The sequence below is a fragment of the Schistocerca cancellata genome, chromosome 6 (genome assembly GCF_023864275.1).
Source record: "Schistocerca cancellata isolate TAMUIC-IGC-003103 chromosome 6, iqSchCanc2.1, whole genome shotgun sequence".
Taxonomy (NCBI): domain Eukaryota; kingdom Metazoa; phylum Arthropoda; class Insecta; order Orthoptera; family Acrididae; genus Schistocerca; species Schistocerca cancellata.
Window position 1 is genome coordinate 136,221,868 of NC_064631.1, and position 18,168 is coordinate 136,240,035.

Consider the following 18,168-nt stretch of genomic DNA (forward strand, 5'->3'; position numbering starts at 1 on the left):
AAAGAAAGCAGTGTTAATAACGGAATGTGCATGTAGCGTAAAATTTATGCGAAGACCTGAATTTCTATTTTGCTTGGATTATCTGTCTTTTCCTGCTTATGTTTGTACTTGATTTTATAATTAAGCTGGTTCATGTAAAAATAGCAAAATTTCCATATTTTGCTTCTATTTCAAACAAATCCTTTTGTGAAAAAATACGTGTAAAATTTTATAATGTGGTCATCGCACTGAAACACTTGCGCTGATGCTTTTGTTCAAATGTTTCCAAAGTATCGATTCAGTTTTAGGTATTGCCATCAGTAACAAATATCGTATTGAATCTGGTATTGTGATGCCCCATTGCGTAACACTACGGTAGGTATTTCTGCGTCTCGACTTGCCTTCACGGAACGGGAACACGTCGTCAAATTTTGTTATTTTGTAGCCATGCAAACGTCGAAGTGCCATCAAGTTGTAGGTCACCCATTGTAACAAACGATCGTATACCGTTTTTCGTTTGAAGCAATTTCTCTCTCCAGGCATTCCCGGTCTTCGGTTTCTGGGCGATCGGTGAGATGATCAATCTTTTCCCGATGACAAAGTGCATCGGAATCAATAGCATTTTGACCTGTGACAACTCCATGACATTAGATAGGTAGTATTTGAAAGTTCCCATCATTTCCCGCCCCCAACATTTATTCGCTGTGATGCCTTACGAGGAAATTGGTACATCTTATGCGTGGTGAATGACGTCCCAAGTTCGGTCGGAGTTTTGTTGGCGGTGTGAAATGTCGACACATTGTATGTTTGTGTGGCATGGGTGATTAATTCTCTTCTTCCTTCTCTGACAGTATGACTCCACAAGTAGGTAATAATTTTTCGATTTTCCTTGGCTAGACTGTAGTGTTATTTGCTGGTTATTTGCAGCTGTCTCGAATGAACAGTTCGTTACTGGTCTATTGTCCCATCTGCTAGCTATTTGTGTAACTGTATTAATATCACAGTACTATGCGTGCCACTGTTCCAGGGACAACAAAAACAGATGCGCCTGAATTTTCAGGGCCAAATATTGTGAAGGGAGTTTTGGAAATATTCCTCGAACTATTGAAGAAAGCACATCCAAGGCGTTTAAACGAGCGACTGCGTGCGCGTTATTTCTACACTGGAGGCTCCGACTGCAGCTACTGTCCATCTACAATGGTAACTTTGTCTTCTGTAGCTTCAGGTGGGATCTAGAGTTTTTGTTGACCTGAACCACTCGATTTGTCATAATTTAAGAAAGAATATAGATGAATTTTAGGTAAAACTATGTAACACATAGATCTTGTTAGTTTATCCCTGTTCGTTAAAACCAATTCCTTTGTCTGAAATAATTAAGTATTCATTATTGCATTTAAAACACATGTGAGTTTGATTTTAAAAGTATGAACATAGTTAAAAATTGTGTCTTTGCGTATAAAGACAGTATGTTTAAGTAATATTCACACTGCATCTCTCTTGCATATAGTTTAAATTATTATTATTATTATTACTATTATTATTATTATCTGCTTATAATCCCATTACGAGTACGCCTAGTACTTAGAGGTGGGCATCCGCGTTCAAAAAATGGCTCTGAGCACTATGGGACTTAACTGTTGTGGTCATCAGTCCCCTAGAACTTAGAACTACTTAAACCTAACTAACCTAAGGACATCACTCACATCCATGCCCGAGGCAGGATTCGAACCTGCGACCGTAGCTGTCGCTCGGCTCCAGACTGTAGCGCCTAGAACCGCACGGCCACTCCGGCCGGCTCATCCATCCGCGTTCCTTTCTGCCCATATTTCTTTCATTCTCCTCCTGTTGGCTACCTTTCTCTGTTCAGACCGTGTTGTCCCAGTCTTCCTCTTTTGTGTTTTCTCTTGGTCAACTTGCCATTTTTGAATATGCGACATGAAGATTTCACGGTTTTGGTCACCTTCTGGAGTAATTCTTGTCAATTTCAAATCAGTTTTGATCTCATCAACTCATTTTACCGTGTCCGTTTTGGCTTTGCTCCTATTACAAAAAAAGTAGTGTCTCTATATATATTTGTGCATTATTTGATTTCCTGATTCCTTCCGAGTCGGTATTATTCGTGTATAAGTTCTAGGCATAGAATTTTTCTTACGACTTTGTGTTCCCTTTCTCAATGTTTTAAATATCTGTTTTCCTGCTCAAAGTAAGTATTAGGGTCCATAGAGGCATTCTGGTTTAATTATACATAATGTCTTAGTTTTGTGGACTGTTGCAGGTATTTCGATTAAGTCGGTATGCAGTTTCCATCTTTTGGCAATTTTGGTGCTTCTTGTTGCATGTCTGCAAATGCTAGACAATCTATAGATAACTTGATTCTGCCTACAATGGCTGGCTGGTCAATTTGGAGCATTGATGTCTGTTTTCGCCATTCTTGTATGGCTTTCTCAAGGACATAGTTGAAAAGCAACGGAGACATTCCATGTCCTTGTCTTACTTCTGTTTTGACTTCAAAAGTATCTGAGAGTTCGCCATTAATGTAACCTTGGACTTCGTATTTGTCAGTGTATATTTTATGAATGTTTTCAGATCTAGAGCTTGTTCTTTTAATGTCTGGAAGAGTAATCCGCAGTCATCTGATTCATAGGCTTGTTTGAAACCAACAAATGTACAGATTAAAATTTTGCTGTAATTTCTCTTTTGTCTAAAAATTAGCCTTAGGTGCAGGATTTGCTCTGGACACCAAAGACCTGGTCTGAATCATGCCTGATATTCTCCAATCTTTGGTTCTAAAGTTGTTTCTGTGCTGTATGGAGCACAGAATGATCTATCAGGCATTGAATCTTGTACGCAACCAATATTACTGAAATTCTCGTGTAGTTATTTATATCTATTCTGTCTCCCTTCTTGTGTAACAGGAGAATTAAGGCATTTTCCCAATCTTCTGGAATTTGTTCTATTTGCCAAATGTCTGGATGATTTTTATGGTTTCTTTTGTGGTGTTTGAGCCTTCCGATTAAATTACTTTATATTATGTGTTTGTGTTCGAACGAAGCAGTATGGACTTGATGATTCGTTTCTCTGAAGTAAAATGTGTTTCTTCCCTTTACATTCTGTACTTACATGGTGTGTTCTGTAAGTTGACTTAGTTGCTATTCAGCGTCGTATGACCACGCTCACTGATTTGTTATTTGTGTCTGTTGTGTTTCATTTCGAGCCAGTGTGGTTCTTTTTCACTATTGTATTACTAACGTAAACGTAATCTGAAAAGAGCTTCTTTCATATTTCATTTTGCTTAGTTAAGTAATGTTATCTCTAACTATTAGTCACGATGTCTGCTGTAACCAGTATGAGAATACTTCAGAATGAATAGCAGATACGCTTAACAGTGAGGCAAATTTCACTGCATATTTGTGCTCTGTAGGATTTATTTTGTTGGTACACTGTACTGAGATCAGAATAGCAAAGTGATTGACACTGCAATATGCCTCCGGTAGCAACACCTGTGCAGTTCCGTGCTCGGTATCTTCACACTGCAGACATTGCGATTAATTGGAATTGTTCGAAAGGTAATGCGAAATGCCATTAATGAACTGTCTGCTGCTTGTTCCCTATTAGCTGGGAAATTAACCTCGCCTGCCAACCTTCTGTTCTATTGGCTGTTGTGGCATCAGCTTCCTCACATCTAGTGTGGGTTTCACAAACTAAATAAAAACTTTGTGATGGAAGGCAACAGCGTAATGCTGCAGGTTAGTAAACAGGCCTCTTCAAGCCCAAATTATCTTTAATTATGAAATTCCGTGTCACTGTGGAAAGAAGTATATTGGTCAAACTATTCGAACTATTCAGGACCGGTGCGTGGAACATCATCGGCACACTCGGTTGTTCCAACCTGAGAAGTCGGCAGTGGCGGAACATTGCCTTAACGAAGGACACAGGATGATGTATGACAAGACACAATTGATCTCTCCTGCTTCTCGCTGTTGGGAATGTGTTCTTAAAGAATCCATTGAAATTAGATTATCCAGTAATATTATTAACAAGGATAAAGGTTTTCCTATAAGTAAGATATGGAATCCGATTTTGTCCGACATTAAACAACAACGGTCTTCTTTTCGATCATTGGATTCTTCCAACTAGTGCTGTTGCGATTTATCGTTTCTGCCGTCTTCTCCCACCGGCGCACTACGTGTCTACTTGTCGCCAGGAGGCGCTGCCCATCACCTCACGCACGCGCGGTGCTGTGTTCATGGTGTATAAAGGTTTCCGTCGTTGTGGCTGGAATTCAGTTCCGGCGAGGCAGTGCACTAGCATTAACTCACCTGATGATGGCGGCCAGCTGGTCCGCCGAAATTGTGTCTGGACGACGATATGATCCGGCTGCAAACCCATGAAGAATATCACTTTGAGGATACGTTTGGAGAAGTGACAGCACCGTCCAAGATGCGAAACGGCGCAGTCTTGATTGAGACAGCATCCCCAGAACAAAATCTCAAGGCTGTCAATTCAACTAAGTACCTGGGTGTAAAAATTACGAACAACTTCAGTTGGAAAGACCACATAGATAATATTGTGAGGAAGGCGAGCCAAACGTTGCGTTTCATTGGCAGGACACTTAGAAGATGCAAAAACCACTAAAGAGACGGCTTACACTACACTCGTTCGTCATCTGTTAGAATATTGCTGTGCGGTGTGGGATCCGTACCAGGTGGGATTGACCGAGGACATCGAAAGGGTGCAAAAAAGGGCAGCTCGTTTTGTAGTATCGCGTAATAGGGGAGAGAGTGTGGCAGATATGATACGCGAGTTGGGATGGAAGTCATTAAAGCAAAGCCGTTTTTCGTCGCGGCGATATCTATTTACGAAATTTCAGTCACCAACTTTCTCTTCCGAATGCGAAAATATTTTGTTGAGCCCAACCTACATAGGTAGAAATGATCATCAAAATAGAATAAGAGGGATCAGAGCTCGAACAGAAAGGTTTACGTGTTCGTTTTTCCCGCGCGTGTTCGGGAGTGGAATGGTAGGGAGATAGTATGATTGTGGTTCGATGAACCCTCTGCCAAGCACTTAAATGTGAATTGCAGAGTAATCATGCAGATGAAGATGTAGATGTTACTCAACTGTGACAAGCTGGGTGATATTCCTGTTTCCATCACTTCCCATAAAAGCCTCAACATGGTCCAGGGGATGATTTTCCATCGCGATCTCCTCTTGCAGTCTGACGACGAGCTCCGCGCCAATTTACAACGGCGGGGTGTTCATTTCATCTGGCGCGTTTACAGGGGACCAAAGACAAGAGGGTTGCTACCTTTGCCTTCATCTTGGCCTTTGAGGGTGATTAATTGCCTGAAAACGTCAAGGTGATGGTTTACCGCAATGACGTTAAGCCATACGATACAGAAAATGTTCGATTGCTGCCCTGTCCAGCATATTCTCCAGATCTCTCACCAATTGAAAACGTCTGGTCAATGGTGGCCGATGAACTGGCTCGTCACAATACGCCAGTCACTACTCTTGATGAACTGTGGTATCGTATTGAAGCTACATGGGCGGCTGCACTTGTACACGCCATCCAAGCTCTGTTTGACTCAATGCCCAGGCCTATCAAGGTTCATTCTTACCGCCAGAGGTGATTGTTCTGGGTACTGATTTCTCAGGATCTATGCACCCAATTTGCGTGAAAATGTAACCACATGACAGTTCTAGTATAATATATTTGTCCAATGAATACCCGTTTATCATCTGTATTTCTTCTTGGTGTTGCAATTTTAATGGCCAGTAGTGTACTTCCCTGTCCGACTGAATCCAACGTCCACGCATATCTTTCATTAGGCCGCCAAGGATGTGAAAATCACGCCGCGAAATATCCAAGCTGTATGAAGGATGTCGCAGCGTTTCGCAGCCAAATTGCTGAAGCGTAGTCTTCGACCTATTGGCAGTGCGGGGGTGGAAATTATCGTACAAGGGGATGATTTCATCCGATGCATTGCGACTGTCAGGGCAAACAGCAATACCAACAGTGGACACATCCCACAATTTTCCGTCAAAAGCTGTCCGCACAAGTTCCAGTAAGTTCTTGATAACCTTCGACTGCAGGGGTCTTCATTGATTTCCTTGTGCATGGAACCACAATCAGTGTCCAGTGCTGTGAGAACACTTTGCAGAACGTGGAACACACCTGAAGTCAAAACACCAAGGAGTGCTCTCGGATGGAAGCATCCTGGTGCATAGTGATGACTCCCACCCCCACACTTCCAATCGGACAAAGGCTACGATTCAGCGATTTTGTCGGGGAATACTTCTACATCCTTCACTCAGCCTAGATTTCTCACTGTGTGATTTTCACATCTTTGGCGACCTGAAGAAGCACATGCATGGACGTCAGTTTCAGTTAGATGAGGAAGTGCAAGAATGGGAGTGCTTGTGGATCCACCGGTGGCTGACTGCATTCTGTGAAACTGGAATCGATAGTCTCATCTCCCAGTGGAATAACCGTTGTACTGTGTGCGGTGATTACTTTTGAACGGAATCATTTGATGGTCCTGTTGTGACGGATGTTCGGTTTTCATTTGACTGCCTCTCATATTATTACTTTATCGTGGACTTACGCCTACCCTGTCAGCAACATATGTTACAAACAAGTTATGCGGGCAGCCTACTTCCTTACAGACGACACTTGAGGTCTGCCGTGCTACACACGGCCAAAAGGCGGCGACTGAAACGCCAGCGTACGTTGCTGACCCCACGGACCTCTTTCCTACGTCGAACACGTGACAGGAGGCTAGGTCAACTGCATCCTGGCGCCGAGGCCTGTACCTAGCATGCCACACGAGCCCTGAGAGGCCAGTTAACTCTAGTGAGCTTCCAGGACCAGGCGCCGAATGCTCATGCATTTCTTCAATCAGGAACTCACTTTGAAGCCGCTGTAACGATGGCGTTTCATATTTCTGGGAGTAGACGTGTATGAATTCTGGAATTTGTTTTCATTTGTCACACATTGGACTTGACTATGTTTTCGTCAAAATGGAGCCTCCGCTGTGGACTGTCCTTTGGGGACTTTAACTTGAACTGTGTCTGAGTTCTCAACGTTTTAATTTGGGTGTGTCCTGTTGGGACATGGACTTATTTCAACTATAGTGCACTGTGTATGTGCTGGTTAGTAATATTTTCAAAAAGTGTTTGCTTTCGCTCTAGTGGCCTTTTGCCTTCGGATCATATTATTTATGTCAATTCTTTCTTGTCACTGGCATTCTTCCTCTGTATCTGTTTAGGATTAACTTCAGTTTACAACTCCTGGTTCATTTTCCGTTAGTAGACACTCTCCGTCAAGTACTGTCGTAGCTGTTTGACGACTTGTTTCCACGCAAGAAAACTGTGTTCTCTTAATTCAAATAAACTTGGTATTGGTTGTATACCTGGGCCTTCACTTTGCACCACCTGCAGAGGATACTTTAATTATCAGCAGTTATTTGTTTTTCATTATTGATTATTGCAGTTAAAGAAAGTGGTCCACGTACCCACTGCACAGTGGCCGACTATAGGCTGATCACTGATCTGTAATTTCAATAGGATCTTACGAATGATTTTCATCACTGATGTTTAATTATTCATGTCTTTCATTGAATTGCAAGATTTATGTGAGAGTGAGATGCTTCTTCGATTCTCTTTTCATTATCAAAATCAGATAGCGTCACAGATTTGATTATTTGGGTGACAAGTTTGTTTACAACAAGGTAGAGTTTCACTAAATGAGGCCGAAAAAGATTCTGCTTGCACTAGCTTACTGAAAGGGCAGCCAGCTTGCACAATGGATGCACGTAGAACATCGGGGTACTTCGTTACAATTACGTTTGGGATGTATATTTTCATTTACCTTACACAAACGTTCAGAGTGCCCTCCACCTGACTCACGATAAACACGCACAAGACTGTCGAACTCGTTTCACTCTTTTCCGAGCATGTCTGGAGTTTCTACATTCACTGCTGTTGCTATGCAACGTCGCAGTTCATCCAATGTTATTGGAACGGTAGGCACGTAGACGGAGTCTTTCACAAACACCCACAGAACAACAATAAAAAACGTATCTTGAGATCGGTCTACCTTTGAGGTAAATGGTGCAATGCGAGGTCCGTACACTCCTTACGCTATAGGGGGTGTAGTGACACACCATAAACGAAAATCACACTGCACAGTTGCAAGTGTATAAGTTGCACCTGCTGAAGCGAAGAACGCAAAACGCCTTTTGTTGCCGCGTCATCTCCATCTCGTTGCGAACCACATTTGACACTAAAGGGGCGAGCGAATACACCATGAACCTGTTACTTACAACTGGCGCCAAGATGAACTTTTAACCTAACATGTTTTTAATTTCGACATATGAGGGTTGGAACTTTAATAGTGGCAACTATTTATTTACATCTAATACAAAATAGACACTTGTTTCAAAGTTTTACTGACCTTCAGAGTAGTCACCAGCATTGTGTATAATCTGTTGCCAGCGATGTGTAAGTCGTAGAATACTCCTAGCAGTGCCAGTTGTGTTGACAGTTCGAGCGGCGCGGTCTGTTGCCCGACGAATCTGTAGCAGTTCTGAAGCGAATGACATGAAGCGTTTCCTTCAGTTCAGAGACCGAGCTGAACTCACGAGGGCTTAATTCAGGGGAGTGCAGTAGGTGGTATAGCAATTAGCAGCCCCATCAGTCAAACAAATCAGTAACAGCTTGCACTGTACGTGCTTGAGCATTGTCCTGCAAAATAGTCAGGTCCCGCAGAAAGTGCCATCACTTCTGTCTCTAAGCTGGTCGTAGGTTGTATTCCAAAAATGAACAGGATAGAGAAAGAAGTGATGACACTTTCTGCAGGACCTGACCATCATTTTCCAGGACAATGCTCAAGCTAGTACAGTGCAAGCTGTTGGTGATTTGTTTGACTGATGGGGCTGCTAAGTGCGCACCCCTGACTTAAGCCCTCGTGAGTTCAACTCGATTTCTAAACTGAAGGAAACACTTCACGGCATTCGCCTCAGAACTGCTACAAATTCGTCGCTCGATAGACTGCGCCGCTCCAACTGCCATCACAACTGGCACTACTCAGAGTATCCTACGACTCCCACATCGCTGGCAACGAGTTATACACAATGCCACAATGCTGATGATTACTTTTGAGGTCAGTAAAACTTTGAAACACGTATCTGTACGAGTTGTAAATAAATAGTTTCCACTACTAAAGTTCCAGCCCTCGTATAAGTTACACTTTCGTATAAGCGACATTAGCACGGTAGCTGCGGTGACAGCTTAAACTAACAACTATAAACAACAAATGTGGATTCGACTAGTCAGTTGTGACAGCCAGTTTTAATTAGTGAACGCACGGACACGATGTGTCAAACTAGTTGTGTCACACATCACAGAGGAGAGCATCATCTCTAAAGTGCTCAAGACACTCTCCAAAATGTTTTTAAGAAGAGAGGTGTGTGCAAAGTTAGTTCGGCACACCTTGGCTCCAGAAAAAAACCAATGAGGCGTGGAAGCCTGCTGCGACCTGGTTGAAACGAAAAATGTGGATAACTCTTTTTGCCGGCCGCGGTGGTCGTGCGGTTCTAGGCGCTGCAGTCCGGAACCGCGGGACTGCTACGGTCGCAGGTTCGAATCCTGCCTCGGGCATGGGTGTGTGTGATGTCCTTAGGTTGGTTAGGTTTAAGTAGTTCTAAGTTCTAGGGGACTGATGACCTAAGTGTTAAGTCCCATAGTGCTCAGAGCCATTTGAACCATTTGATAACTCCAGAATGAGATTTTCACTCTGCAGCGGAGTGTGCGCTGATATGAAACTTCCTGGCAGATTAAAACTGTGTGCCCGACCGAGACTCGAACTCGGGACCTTTGCCTTTCGCGGGCAAGTTGGTAGAGCACTTGCCCGCGAAAGGCAAAGGTCCCGAGTTCGAGTCTCGGTCGGGCACACAGTTTTAATCTGCCAGGAAGTTTCATATCAGCGCACACTCCGCTGCAGAGTGAAAATCTCATTCTGGAAACATCCCCTAGGCTGTGGCTAAGCCATGTCTCCGCAATATCCTTTCTTTCAGGAGTGCTAGTTCTGCAAGGTTCGCAGGAGAGCTTCTGTAAAGTTTGGAAGGTAGGAGACGAGGTACTGGCAGAAGTAAAGCTGTGAGTGCCGGACGTGAGTCGTGCTTCGGTAGCTCAGTTGGTAGAGCACTTGCCCGCGAAAGGCAAAGGTCCCGAGTTGGAGTCTCGGTCGGGCACACAGTTTTAATCTGCCAGGAAGTTTCATATCAGCGCACACTCCGCTGCAGAGTGAAAATCTCATTCTGGAAACATCCCCCAGGCTGTGGCTAAGCCATGTCTCCGCAATATCCTTTCTTTCAGGAGTGCTAGTTCTGCAAGGTTCGCAGGAGAGCTTCTGTAAAGTTGTAGGAGACGAGGTACTGGCAGAAGTAAAGCTGTGAGTACCGGACGTGAGTCGTGCTTCGGTAGCTCAGTTGGTAGAGCACTTGCCCGCGAAAGGCAAAGGTCCCGAGTTCAAGTCTCGGTCGGGCACACGGTTTTAATCTGCCAGGAAGTTTCATTTGATAACTCTTTTTCTGGAAAACCATCATGGTTAGGAGACTTGGTGTTATCAATGCGAACGTACTATAAAACGACGAAGTGCTGAAATGCTCATGAAAGGTCAACACTACCCGCCTCCGAGGTCGTTAACGCACGTTTGTGCAGCGGTGCTCGACCCGGAAGTAGGCCGGTTCGAATCCTGGTAGTTGAAAAAGTTTTTACTGCCAGTATTTGGCCGAAAAGGGGAGGAGGGATGATGGCGTAAGGCTCCTAATCACCAAAAATCGCGCCAATGTCCTGGTTTAAATACCGAACCTCTCAGCAGTGTCTCACGAAGTGATGGCATATGAGAATGTTGACGGTCATCCTATCTTTGGATAGGAACGTTAAGCTCGTCGGCCTCCTTGCTGCCATTCGCGACGAGTAGGCTATGTGGCGGCACCAGGTTTCACCCTCTCGCTTGTTTCATCATCATCATCATCATCATCATCATCATCATCATCATCATACAACACCAACATTATATTACACTCCACACACACACACACACACACACACACACACACACACACACACACACACAATACATACATGTAGCAATAAAAATGTTGTAATGGAGCATGTTATAAATGAATAAGAATAAAAAAGGGTCAACACTTTGATGACATAACAGAAATTCAAGCTTATGTGACGTATGACTACAACAACATCCAAAAAAAGGATTCTTCTGACAGTTTTACATACTTCTGTGAATATTTTGTGTGATGAACTCAAGTGGAGATAGACTATGCAGAACACCTGCAGCATTAAAACCACCTTCTTAGCTTTTCTCTGTTTTACACTACGGGCCATTAAAATTGCTACACCACGAAGATGACGTGCTACAGACGCGAAATTTAACCGAGAGGAAGAAGATGCTGTGATATGCAAATGATTAGCTTTTCAGAGCATTCACACAAGGTTGGCGCCGGTGGCGACACCTATAACGTGCTGACATGAGGAAAGTTTCCAACCAATTTCTGATACACAAACAGCAGTTGACCGGCGTTGCCTGGTGAAACGTTGTTGTGATGCCTCGTTTAGGGAGGAGAAATGCGTATCATCACGTTTCCGACATTCATAAAGGTCGGATTGTAGCCTATCGCGATTGCGGTTTATCATATCGCGACATTGCTGCTCGCGTTGGTCGATATCCAATGACTGATAGCAGAATATGGAATCGGTGGGTTCAGGGGGGTAATGCGGAACGCCGTACTGAATCCCAACGGCCTCGTATCACTAGCAGTCGAGATGACAGGCATCTTATCCGCATGGCTGTAACGGATCGTGCAGCCACGTCACGATCCCTGAGTCAACAGATGGGGACGTTTCCAAGACAACAACCATCTGCACGAACAGTTCGACGACGTTTGCAGCAGCATGGACTATCAGCTCGGAGACCATGGCTGCGTTTACCCTTGACGCTGCATCACAGATAGGAGCGCCTGCGATGGTGTACTCAAAGACGAACCTGGGTGTACGAATGGCAACATGTCATTTTTTCGGATGAATCTAGGTTCCGTTAACAGCATCATGATGGTCGCATCCATGTTTAGCGACATCGCGGTGAACGCACATTGGAAGCGTGTATTCGTCATCGCCATACTGGCGTATCACCCGGTGTGATGGTATGCGGTGCCATTGGTTACACGTCTTGGTCACCTCTTGTTCGCATTGACGGCACTTTGAACTGTGGACGTTACATTTCAGATGTGTTACGACCCGTGGCTCTACCCTTCATTCGATCCCTGTGAAATCCTACATTTCAGCAGGATAATGCACGACCGCATGTTGCAGGTCCTGTACGGGTCTTTCTGGACACAGAAAATGTTTGACTGCTGCCTTGGCTACCACATTCTCCATAACTCTCACCAATTGAAAACGTCTGGTTAATGGTGGCCGAGCAACTGCCTCGTCACAATACGTCAGACACTACTCTTGATGAACTGTGGTATCGTGTTGAAGCTGCATGGGCAGCTGTACCTGTAAACGCCATCCAAGCTCTGTTTGACTCAATGCCCAGGCGTATCAAGGCCGTTATTATGGCCAGAGGTGGTTGTTCTGGGTACTGATTTCTCAGGATCTATGCACCCAATTGCGTGAAAATGTAATCACATGTCAGTTCTAGTATAATATATTTGTCCAATGAATACTCGTTTATCATCTGCATTTTTTCTTGGTGTAGCAATTTTAATGGCCAGTAGTGTATATTAATCTAGTCTCGATACTTTTTGGACAGGTGGCGTAGTCTTGTGAAAATGTACGGTTCTTTTTAAAACAGTCTGCATTCTACAACACGTTAACTCAAATCTCAAACCTTATAATTGTTCGCATATAGAATTTAGACAGCAACGAACAACAAAGTGTTCTGAAAACTTCGATTCTGTGCATGACATGACATTAATACTGCCCTGCTATGTGTTATGACATTACGGCTATTATGATCAGTACCGCAGAGTATAATTTATGGACGGGCCGTGTACCTCGTTCGTGACGTCAGAGGGGTCAGTCAGCGCGGGCTGCCCGGAGGCGCAGCAGGCCGGAATGTTTTTGGGTCTGTAGTGGTGAGGCGGGCGGACGTTTAGCGAAACACCGCTTCGGCAGGTGGTTATTATCGGCCATAGTTATACATTATTACCCGCTGCCCCGCGCCGGCCAGCACCCAGGGCGATAATATCGAGCCCCCTCCACCCTCCCCCTCCCTTCGACCCTGCCAGAAGTTGGCCGCCGTCTGCGCGCCTTATCTGACTGCTGACCCATCTCCGAACTCCACCCCCACAGGCTAAGGACCAGCAGAGACGCGGCGTTTCTGTAGGGCGCTATCCACAGAGGAGCCTCCCACTCATGATATGCTAGTGCACTAAGCAGTAACAGAACCATGAATTTGATGAGTCGCATCCTGTGCACCGTATGTCTTTTTTTTTTTTCTTTACTGATTTTCAATTCCCCCCGAAGGGAGCGGGCCGGTAGCAGCTTACTACGCTGCTCTACAGCCTACAGACTTTTTGTAAATAAAGGAAGAAGAAAGAAACAAGGGATAACAGGCGATAAAATGGCGATTTAAAGTGAAAAATGGCGTAAAATTGCGGAAAGTTAAAACAGAAAGCAAAGGGGGTTGGCAATGTAGATAAAAGACACAGGAATCAGACAAGTAACACAGTAGACACACAATTAAAAAACATGGCGACAGTCTGGTTTCTGTTCGCAAGTAATAAAAAGCACACCCAGCGACAATATGATGGCTGTTCGCTACACTTCACAAAAGACACAACACGGAGCACGCACTGGAAAAACACACTGTAAAACACTGCACGAAAAAGGCGGCACAAAGAAGGCACTCCCGACCCAAGGCAGTTGGGGGGGGGGGGGACCTGGAGTAGGGGGAAAAACGAGGAGGGAGGAGAGGAAAAAACGAAAAGGGGGGGGGGAAACCAAGGAGGGAGAGGACTAATAAAGGGGGAGAAGGGCAGACGCGAGAGGGAATGAGAGGAGGCAGAGGAGGGAAATGTAAAAGGACGCGGGGGAGAGAAGGGGGCAAAGAGAGGGGAGGTGGGGAAGAAAGAGGATGGAAGGGGGGGAGAGGGAGCCCGGGAAAAGGACAGAGGAAAATAGGGGGAGTGAGGATCAGAGTCGATAGGAGGGATAAATGGAGGGAGAGAGGGCATCATCCGGGAGGGGGAGTTGATGGAAGCGACCATGGGAAAGGAGATGTAGGGTGTAGAGATGGAGGGTAGGGGGGGGCCGTATGTCGCGCTTGCAGCAGTTACAGCTGCATATTGACGAGTGCACGTCACCAGCACGATTCCAACCTCCTGCAATTTATGATTTTATGTTTGTGTTTTTTCATATATTCTAAGGTTTAGTTATTTATTGCATATTTTAATTTGCTGCAACACTGAATGTGCACAGTCTAACATACACTATGTGATCAAAAGTATCCGGATACCTGGCTCAAAATGACTTACAAGTTCGTGGCGCCCTCCATCGGTAATGCTGGAATTCAGTATGGTGTTGGCCCACCCTTATCCTTGAGGACGTCTTCCACTCTCGCAGCCATACGTTCAGTTAGGTACTGGAAGGTTTCTTGGGGAATGGCAGCCTATTCTTCACGGAGTGCTGCACTGACGAGAGGTATCGATGTCGGTCGGTGAGGCCTGGCACGAAGTCGGCTTTCCAAAACATCCCAAAGGTGTTCTATAGGATTCAGATCAGGGCTCTGTGCAGGTCAGTCCATTACGGGGATGTTATTGCCACAGGCCGTGCATTATGAACAGGTGCTCGATCGCGTTCAAAGATGCAATCCCCATCACCGAATTGCTCTGCAGTGGGAAGCGAGAAGCTGCTTAAAACATCAGTGTAGCCCTGTGCTGTGATAATGCTACGAAAAACAACAAGGACTTCAAGAACCTTCCATGAAAAACACGACCACAGGATAACACCACCGCCTCCGAATTTTACTGTTGGCACTACATACGCTGGCAGATGACTTTCACCGGGCATTCGCCATACCCACACCCCGCCATCGGATCGCCACATTGCGTACCGTGGTTCGTCACTCCACACAATGTTTTTGCACTGTTCAATCGTCCAATGTTTACGCTCCTTACACCAAGTGAGGCGTCGTTTGGCATTTACCAGCGTGATGTGTGGCTTATGAGCAGCCGCTCGACCATGAAACCCAAGTTTTCTCACCTCCCGCCGAACTCAAAATAAATGTTCAAATGTGTGTGAAATCCCTAAGCTTACACACTACTTAACCTAAATTATCCTAAGGGCGGACTCGAACCTCCGCCGGGACCAGCCGCACAGTGCATGACTGCAGCGCCCGAGACCGCTCGGCTAATCCCGCTCGGCTCCCGCCGAACTATCGTAGTACTTGCAGTGGATCCTGGAATTCCTTTGTGATTGTCTGGATAAATGTCAGCCTATTACACATTACGATCCTTTTCAACTGTCGGCGGTCTCTGTCAGTCAACAAACGAGGTCGACTTCTACGTTTTTATGCTGTACGTGTCCCTTCACGTTTCCACTTCACTATCACATCGGAAACAGTGGACGTGATGGCTGGGTGTTGTGTGCTGTCCTTAGGTTAGTTAGGTTTAAGTAGTTCTAAGTTCTAGGGGCTTATGACCACAGCAGTTGAGTCCCATAGTGCTCAGAGCCATTTTGAACAGTGGACGTATGGATGTTTAGGAGTGTGGAAATCTCGCGTACAGACGTATGACAGTAGTGACACAGTGAACCTAGGAATGTTTGGGAGTGTGGAAATCTCGTGTACAGACGTGTGACACAAGTGACACCCAATCACTTGACCACGTTCGAAGTCCGTGAGTTCCGCGGAGAGCCCCATTTCTGCTCTCTCATGATGTCTAATGACTGCTGAGGTCGCTGACGTGGAGTACCTGGCAGTAGGTAGCAGCACAATGAACCTAATATGAAAAATGTATGTTTTTGGGGGTCTCCGGATACTTTTGATCACATAGTGTAAAAACTGTAGCAACATTGAGACAGCTTCGGATATCAATGTAATTTCTTACGCGTACACACCATCGGCAGGTATGTAAATGATTAGAGTTGAAATTGCCTGTGATTAGTAGAACGACCACCACAGTGCGTGAGTGTTGTTTGCATTTGGTGTTGTTACTAGGCCTGGTAGAGCATATAACAAGCATGAACAGCGTCGAATGTTGAGTGACAGCTGTGAAGCATAGGGAGATGGCGTGCGACACAACGTTGTCAGCACCTGAAGTACACTCCTGGAAATTGAAATAAGAACACCGTGAATTCATTGTCCCAGGAAGGGGAAACTTTATTGACACATTCCTGGGGTCAGATACATCACATGATCACACTGACAGAACCACAGGCACATAGACACAGGCAACAGAGCATGCACAATGTCGGCACTAGTACAGTGTATATCCACCTTTCGCAGCAATGCAGGCTGCTATTCTCCCATGGAGACGATCGTAGAGATGCTGGATGTAGTCCTGTGGAACGGCTTGCCATGCCATTTCCACCTGGCGCCTCAGTTGGACCAGCGTTCGTGCTGGACGTGCAGACCGCGTGAGACGACGCTTCATCCAGTCCCAAACATGCTCAATGGGGGACAGATCCGGAGATCTTGCTGGCCAGGGTAGTTGACTTACACCTTCTAGAGCACGTTGGGTGGCACGGGATACATGCGGACGTGCATTGTCCTGTTGGAACAGCAAGTTCCCTTGCCGGTCTAGGAATGGTAGAACGATGGGTTCGATGACGGTTTGGATGTACCGTGCACTATTCAGTGTCCCCTCGACGATCACCAGTGGTGTACGGCCAGTGTAGGAGATCGCTCCCCACACCATGATGCCGGGTGTTGGCCCTGTGTGCCTCGGTCGTATGCAGTTCTGATTGTGGCGCTCACCTGCACGGCGCCAAACACGCATACGACCATCATTGGCACCAAGGCAGAAGCGACTCTCATCGCTGAAGACGACACGTCTCCATTCGTCCCTCCTTTCACGCCTGTCGCGACACCACTGGAGGCGGGCTGCACGATGTTGGGGCGTGAGCGGAAGACGGCCTAACGGTGTGCGGGACCGTAGCCCAGCTTCATGGAGACGGTTGCGAATGGTCCTCGCCGATACCCCAGGAGCAACAGTGTCCCTAATTTGCTGGGAAGTGGCGGTGCGGTCCCCTACGGCACTGCGTAGGATCCTACGGTCTTGGCGTGCATCCGTGCGTCGCTGCGGTCCGGTCCCAGGTCGACGGGCACGTGCACCTTCCGCCGACCACTGGCGACAACATCGATGTACTGTGGAGACCTCACGCCCCACGTGTTGAGCAATTCGGCGGTACGTCCACCCGGCCTCCCGCATGCCCACTATACGCCCTCGGTCAAAGTCCGTCAACTGCACATACGGTTCACGTCCACGCTGTCGCGGCATGCTACCAGTGTTAAAGACTGCGATGGAGCTCCGTATGCCACGGCAAACTGGCTGACACTGACGGCGGCGGTGCACAAATGCTGCGCAGCTAGCGCCATTCGACGGCCAACACCGCGGTTCCTGGTGTGTCCGCTGTGACGTGCGTGTGATCATTGCTTGTACAGCCCTCTCGCAGTGTCCGGAGCAAGTATGGTGGGTCTGACACACCGGTGTCAATGTGTTCTTTTTTCCATTTCCAGGAGTGTAGTTCGAAAGAGGTCGCATTGTGCGTCTCTAACGACAGGTTCAGAGTGATCGGATTTCTATGTCGTTCAGATGGGACAGTTGCCCGATGTTTGGACTGCATGGGAACTTCGCCAGCGTCGATCAAGTCTGACCACCACAAGGGAGGATCGTTGTGCTGTACACCAAGCAAATCGTCACCGTTTCACATCCGCTCCTGCCATCCGAGACCAAGTACTGGACCCCCGCCACATTCTGCCTCATCCTGCACCACTGGTCGGAGACTAACAGAAATCCGAGTAGGGAATGGCCGTCCCATGCGTGGGCTTCCTTTAACGCAACACAAACGGCTGCATTTGGATGCGGTGCTGTGACGGGAAGCATGGACTGCTGATATATGGCGTGGCAGTCCGAATCGTGGTTCTGCTCTACCCGCGAA